We start from the raw sequence: 8,476 nt of genomic DNA, 5'->3' as shown, positions 1-8,476 counted from the left end.
CACAATACAATTTCTTTAAGAAATACTTTGGAACCTTATGATTATTGTAGGGAGGGGCATCAAAGACCATCCACCATCTATTCCAAAAGCTATTTCTAATACCATCATGTATGCACCAATGGATGGGGAACCTTTTAGTTTTATGTCTAACAGTATTTTGTTTACTAGGATTTTTTAAAAATGCACAAATGATACCTTTTGGTTTTTTTTTTTTTTTTTTTTACATCTTGATATGATAATTTATTTGCATAATATCTTCTTTGTTCATCCCTCTTAACACACCAAATATCCAATTGACCACTAACAGAAGCTACATGGGTCATAATGGACTTGAGAGAGGATCCCAATTGTGCTCTCATTGGATTGGTTTGTCCACAAGCTTTCAACCTACCAATGAGTGCTTCTAATTCATTTTTCCCTCTTTCTATTTCATTCATAATGTTATCTTGGGTGCCAGAAGGAGGTATTCCAATTGGTGTAGGTTGCATAACTTCTTGCTCTCGTTGTGGAGGGTTTTGATTTTCATCGTGTGGAGGGTTTTGATTAGGATCTTGTGGAGGGTTTTTGTTTTTATTTTGTTGATCCAGTTGGGGATTTGGCAGTTAATTATTTACATTTCTTGATGAGAAACCAATTGCAATCTAAATAAATAAATAAATTTAAAGGAAAATTGAAAAAATTGACAAAATAATGTAAAAACTTACAAAACAATGCAAAAACAAGAGTAGAAAGCATACTATGTGATCTTGATCTTCAACTTTGGCAACAAGGAGGCATTTTGAGGAGGTAGGTGACAAAATTCTTCAACTTCTTCAATCCCCATGCATGTCGTTTGGGAGGAATGCAAAAGCCAAATGAAATGGTAAAATTGATCATGGGTTTGCAGCCCATTAATTTTATTTTTTGATTTTCAAAATGCGTACACACTATAGCATACACGTGCTTTGTAAAATAAAAAATAAAACTTTAGTTGTCATGTTTTTGGCACCACAACTTGGTGCACATACCCAATTTGAAAATGAAGTAAACTAATGAAATGTGTAGAAATGGATGAAGTTTAGGATTATAATTTTTTAGAATTATTTGGAATAAGAATTGATATATTCTCCTAATTTTTATAGATGATTTTTTAGTTCCTCAAAAATGCTAAAAAATTATGAGTTTAGTTCCCACCACAAAACTATATGGAAAGAAACTTTTTTCCATTTGAGCATAGACTATGTTATATATAACATATATAGCTAGAAAAATCAAATATAAAAATTGATTTTAGACCTATAATTTTTCTTCTATAATGATTCAAATTTAAACTCACTTGAAATCGATAGTTTTCATCTCCCACCACATTTTTGAAAACAAATCTATTTTAACCAAAATATAAATTATACATTCTTGAAGAGGATTCTCTCCTCTAGAATGTTATATAATTTTTTAAAAAAATTAATATGATTTTATTTTTTTTCTTTCTCAAAATTGACATCTTTTCAAGTGTTTAAATACCTTCTTGTAGATTTTTTTAATTACAATAAAATATATCTAATTATAACACTATAAACTCTATATGAGAATATTCTTGACATTGACCTCTATAAATTGGTGTTTATATGTTACTAAAAAAATATCATAAAAAGTAGTAAGAGTTACTGAAATGTCATTTTTCTGAAATAATTTTATTTCTTTAGTAACTGGATACAAAATAGTATAAAACATGCATTTAATAAAAATTTCCAATTGGAAAAGTGTGAGACCATATACAACTTATCTAGAATGAATTTATCTAGATCATATGTTTGAACAAAATTGATTTTTGGATAGAAATACTCAAATTTAGTCATTCTGATAAGTCACCCTAAAAGGTGACACAACTTTGTACTTTTACCCTATGACCCTGTTAAAAGATTTAATCACCTTGTTAGGAGTGGCATGGTTAGAGGTATTTAGATCATTCCATTAAAATGTCACCTTGATTAAAAGATTTACAAATGACTGTTAGGTCAACCTTGATTAAATGATTTTACTCCCATGATGGTTAGAAGGAATAGCTAGGTTTGATCTGCTAGGACACAACTCACTTTGCAAATTTAGATCTCCATTCGGCTGATTTACAGGTTCATTGACTAGAGTTTATCATGTTCTTCATCTCTAATTTTCTTGGCAACCCTTGAAGAAATCACACTTTACCAATCTTCTCACTTTTCATCTACTACTCTATTCTTCACTATCCTACACAAAATCATCAATCAGCAATGAACCAACCAACAATAAATATCTCTTGTGCCTCCTTAAATAGGCAACTTTGATCTTTTGATGGTTGAACATCACTGTAGATCTTAGGGTTTGATTCTATATTCATTGAATTTGTCCATAATTTTGTCCTTCTCCTTTCTTGAAATTTCTAGAAGATTCTCTTTAAATCATTGTCTTAGATAGCTTAAAAAATTTAATTAATGCATTAAATATGCTAGCTCATTAATCCTTATCATTCACACAGTTTGATTAATCCAAAAATTCAACTATCAATCTCAAAAACTAATTATTTCACAAACTATTATTTTTCTAACACTTGGCTATCACTATGTTCCTTTTCTTAGTCAACACTACATAGCTTGGTCTCTACTATTCTACCTCACTCGACTTAAAGTGGTTCACTAGACCTTTACTATGCTCAATCACTACTACATTTTTTCCTTCATCTTGCTCAATTTTAACTATCACCTGACGAATACTATTTTCTCAACTATCTCTTAAGTTCCTTAATTATATACTTCATCTTTCTCAGTTTTAACTACCACTCGACTAATACTATTTTCTCATCTATCACTTAAGTTCATCTAGTTATCTCTCTTTTCAAATCCTCTTCATCAATCTACTAATATGGAACTATACACTATTAAAGAATGCCTCACCAGTAAGGTTTGACATCAATGACAATATAAAAATTATTCTAATTTTAGTTTCCAACAAAATCAAGAATCATTATGATATTTTAATAGCTTCAAATGACCATCCTATGATATAAGACAGATGAATCAGTATTACAACTTAATATTTTTTCTTAAATGAAGTAAATAATTGTTGGGACTATGAGTAAATCTTTGGCTACCTAGATATAAAACATGATAAGCTTACTACTTGCCCAACTTTTATAGAAAATGCTATAAGAAAACCATCTCTACATATTGAGCCTTTTTAGTTGATAATGTGTAATCTCCCACATGGAGATCCTTGGAACGAGGATGAAATACAAGCTAAGATATTTTTTTTTGAACAAGTATGAGTGCACATGACAACATCATACACATATCACATAGATCACACTAGAAGACTTAATCACCATCCTAGCAACCAATTAATCTACAAACACCACTACCTAAACTAACACACACACAACAGGAAATAGAAACCCAAAATGACAATAGCACAAATAAACTAAGATTTTTCAGAGCATGGAAAATTAAGTAAACCCAAAGGGTACTAGAATCACCAAAAATCGATCCTCAAAAACCAGTGGAGATGCCCCTTATTTTTTGTGCAAGGACCAATAGCAGATAGATTCTCACCTGAAGATGTGGAGCATGCCACAAAAGAAAGTACCTTCTGTGGGAGGATGTGTACCATACAGTGCGAGAAAGTACTTGGCCAAATAGCCAAGACACCCAAAACTAGTGTTGGGTTTCACACAAGAAAGTACTAAAGGCTATGCGAGAAAACCCAACACACCATGGAAGATCTTGCATTCTCACATGAGAAAGTATAATTTCATGTGAGATTCCAAGATAGTAGGCCAAAAAATGAAAAGGTAAAAAAACTAAGGAATAAAGTTCCTCCACACCAAGGAGTACCAAATCCACATCTTGAGGCAAGGACACTCGCACAATAATTGAAAGATGGAAAGCCAAAATTTGAATTGAACGAGTAACCATAGTAGTGAAGGGAAGTACAGAAGGTGACATCACAGTGTAGTAAACAACATCGCAATAAATAGAAATAACATCACAATGAATAGTACAACAAAACTAAGTATGTGGTTCCTCCCAACCATAATATCATCATAAGACCATTCTGGGCCCTAGCTATCTCCCGTGCATGACATCCCAAGCTACCGATTAGATTGTTGGTACTATCATATAAGGACGTCACTACTAAAACATTCTATAACAAAAGCATAAGGGAATCTAACATGCTAGAAGTAAAGCATAAGATAATTCTACAAATATAAATAACATTATCTACCATATGCTAACCATCATAATAAAAAAATGCGTCAATAACTAACACCATCTAAACATGATATACAAGCATTACAATGAAAGCATAAATCACAAGAAAGCATACTCGAGAACCTAAAGTACCTAGTGAAAACATCCAACAACGGTCAGACTAGGACAAAAGATTGTCTCTATACATTGGTCCCTAGTAGTGGTATAGGTAGCTATGCCTCCCAACCACATAGAACTTGTAGGCCCACTCCTACTATGTTAATGGATATAATGATCCAAGCACAAACACAAATAAAGTATGAAATCCATGGCTAACACTCATGCTAGATAGTATGGTGACTAAAACCAAGATTATAGACAATGCATAAACTATAGATTCTAGTTAGACACTCATTGGGCTACTAAGTAGGGGCTGACATCATGAAGAGTCGATTTGCATTAGAAAGCCCAAGCTTAGATCGTGTGTCCTCAAACTTAAATGGGTGCTCACACATTGTGTCCTCAAACTTAATCGAGTGCTCACACATTTTATTATCTTAAGTTTTATTACAACCTAGCATTTTATTTAGTTATCACTTAATTAAAGTTCTTGCTTCGAACCTATGGTTCCATGATTGCCAAGCTGTGAGATAGAAGCCCCCTCCATATGCTACCCTACCCTACCCATGCTCATCCAACGATGAGTACCCGTTGGCATAAAAATTCCCAACCCAACCCCAATGATCATAACTTCCAAAATTACCACAGAAGATTGGGCCTTACAAGTCACCTGAAAAATGTACGCGCATGTACTCGTGTGTGGTGCACCACCATCACAAAGATCATAATAGAAGGATTGGATGAGAACACAAAGCAAAAAGTCACTCAACTGAAAACAAACTCAAGAGGATGGATGTGGCATGCATCCCAATGTAACATTAAAGTGCAACAAAGCTCTAAATGACATCCAAATAGATGTTCTAGGTCTGTGACCAAAATCATGCCAAGAAAACTTGAGAAAACAAGGTGGCATGCAAAATGAGGTAAGAATCCCAAAAATTGAAAAACTTCAAAATTAAAACCCAATTGGCCTTTGAGTACAAAAACCCTAAAAATTCAATAATATTTGGGTTCAGACACTATAAGCAAAAATGGCCAACATAACTGTGGGAAAGCCCAAACCCCAATCACAAAAATAGGGAAAATGTTCATAACCAACCTACCAGGTAGAACCAACAAACGAAAATGGAGGAGAACAATAGTCCTCATCCTTCCAACATACTGCTCCCAAAAACAAAAGTTGAAATGATGCAGAAACAAGAAAATGGAAAAGCCCTACCTAATAGAAAAAGGGGCAGAAACCAAAATCAACTCAATAAAATAAATCACTCATTGAATCTGTCAAAAACCATGACAAAGCAAGATCCATCTGAGTCGGATCCAATGAGACTAATCTCATGAAAATCCCCAATCCTTTAGACAGGATTTTAGAAAAGCTCTGCAATTTTTGAATTGTAAAATTGAAAAGTGAGAAAACAAATCCCTTTTTCACTACTTATTAACTTTTTGAGTGAATAATTGATTAGGAAAAATAGCTAGTTAGACTAGACAGACTCTAAGTCGACCCAAAAGAAAATAAGTTACTCCTCATAATGGGTATTCACCTAAGGAAAAGTTGACAAAAATTAAATTCAAGAAGATTTAAAGCTCGAAAACCCAAAATCATAGAAATCACTTAACAACTTTTGTGACAATGCAAACCTCTAAATGTAGAGACATGCTCACTAGTCTAATCACATAATGCATATGAGTTTGGATATAATAATTATCAAAATGTTTATTTAAATAATTAAATAAGGATACACCAACCATACAAGGATGACATTAATAAGATATGAATAGCTAAATCACCAACTCCATGTCCCACTATCAGGAATATAATTCCTACACACTAAAACACGTGAGCAAGTGCAATCACATATAATATCATAGCTAAGGCAATAATGCATGAAATAACTAATTAATCCATTTACATCACCCACATTCACATAAAGCATAAAGAAACAAGAATGAAGTAAATCACCATAACAAATCCATCACATAACATAATAAGAAAATATGTCCAAATACCAAATAATCAAATATCATCATAGATCTACTGTCATCTCAAAATGGCATCAACATGAAAATATGATAAATTGAATAGCATAGCAGTAAAGCATCTATAATATTGAATCAAAGTGTAACATTTAACCCTCATGTCATCTTAAAGTACATATAATAAGAGTATCAAGTATCTCTTGAATCAAAAATAGACTGCAAACATGAGAGGCACTACAGAATGACAGAACCTTTTATGACCTTCAAATATAACTAATGATTTTTCCTCATATAGAAAACATATAACTTGTAATACAAACTCAAGTATCAATATCACCCAAAAAATCATAGTCAGCATAGCTTCAAAAGTAAATATTAGTTTTAGAGAAAAGTAAGTTGTTTGAAGTTGTACATATCAAATATTCTAGGATCTATTTGACAACATTCCAAAGTTCCATTCTAGGGTTCTCCATATATTTACTCAAGAATCCTAAAGCATGTGTAATATCAGATTTCATCAATACCATGGAATACATTAAACTATGAATAGTTAAATAATATGATATTTTAGAAACTATTTCTTCATCTTGTGTATTTAGACACATTTAATTAATCAATAAAAATCAATAGGAAAGATGTTTTCTCATAACTTCTACATTTTTCATATTAAATCATTTAAGAACATTTTCTCCATATTCACTCTTGGCCAGAGTTATTTCTATAGTTTTTCTCGGTCCATTGTGATGAGCATGCCAAGGATTTGTTTTGATGCACCCAAATCCTTCAAACAAAATAAATTTGCTAACTATTATTTCAACCCACCAATATGTTGTGTATTAGAGTGAACAAAAAGCTTGCTACCAACAAATAAGCATAGGATGATATATTGTGCATCATTAAACTTCATAATTTAAACATAATTATCAAATGATACCTTGTATAATCCTGGTCTACCAATATCAATGGAGAAATTTGATCTTTACATCTACTTGTTCATGATGTAGATTTTGTTCAACTACAATATTTAGAACAATTCTAATAACATTCATAGGTCTTAGCTTTAAATTTAAGAATTCTTTTTTTATACATAATGGGGGAAAGCTTACATTTTTTACTTTTTATTATTATTTGCTAAGATTAATTATTATTGTGTGTTAAGCTCAAGTAGATTTGAACCTAAGACCTCACATGAGAGGCTCACAATTTACCATTTTTTTGGAGACTCTTGCCTAATTTATAATCTTGAATCTTTATAACCTAAGATAGATGCAACTCTGTGAAAGATGAAACACTTCCACAATAAGAACATAAATTTAGTTTTGTGTAAAATAAAAACTTATAATTAAAAACCTCTCTTTAATTTCTAGCAGAATTATTACTCAAATTTGAATTTACAGAAGTTTCTCTTAATCCAAATATAAAACGATGTCCAAAAGGTTGTGTATATTAGCTTCTATCACCAATCCCTAGGTCTATGATTTTTTTGAGCATCGAAAATATATGATAAGAGACATTTTATGATAAATAAAATGGTAATAATATAATGCTTGTTATAGAAATCTAATAATAGCACTTTTAATAAAAAGGCATTCCTAGAAAGAGAAATTGTGTGACATTTCATAAGATTTCAAATCGCTGCTATCTAATTGAACAATTTCATATAATGTTTTCATGGAAAATGCAAAGCCATCGTAGAAGAATTGAGAAGATTTAGAAACAAAGAAAATATCACAAATGGATCCTTAAAAAAGAGCGCACATGTAGTAAATAAAACAAAGATTATGTGATGTGTCAAATTACCTACATCAATTTGAATAGTAGTAAATACTAGTTCTACATCTTGTAAATCACAATTAATAATCCCCCAAATTTATAAATGTCATTTGGGGACAACAGAATTAAAAAGCCATGTAATGTAAAGAGACAATCACCTAGTTGAAGTACAAGCCATGTTGCAGTATATCCTAGAGTGGTCACTGAACTTTCCAAATTAGATATGACAATCTCACCAAACCAAGACAAGCTTTGTGGAACTCTAGCTTCTCTTTCAACTTGAACTTCCTATCTCGAGGAGTTGTCTAGACGAAATTGTGTCAAAGCTCTTCGTTGCTTGTCCTCATGTGAAGAAGTACATGTTTATCCAGTAAATAGTGCTATAGTCTAAGCTAGATGCTACA

This window comes from Cupressus sempervirens, chromosome 8, assembly GCF_028749045.1.
Source record: "Cupressus sempervirens isolate cs-2001-9-10 chromosome 8, ASM2874904v1, whole genome shotgun sequence".
Taxonomy (NCBI): domain Eukaryota; kingdom Viridiplantae; phylum Streptophyta; class Pinopsida; order Cupressales; family Cupressaceae; genus Cupressus; species Cupressus sempervirens.
This window is presented reverse-complemented; position numbering follows the sequence as displayed.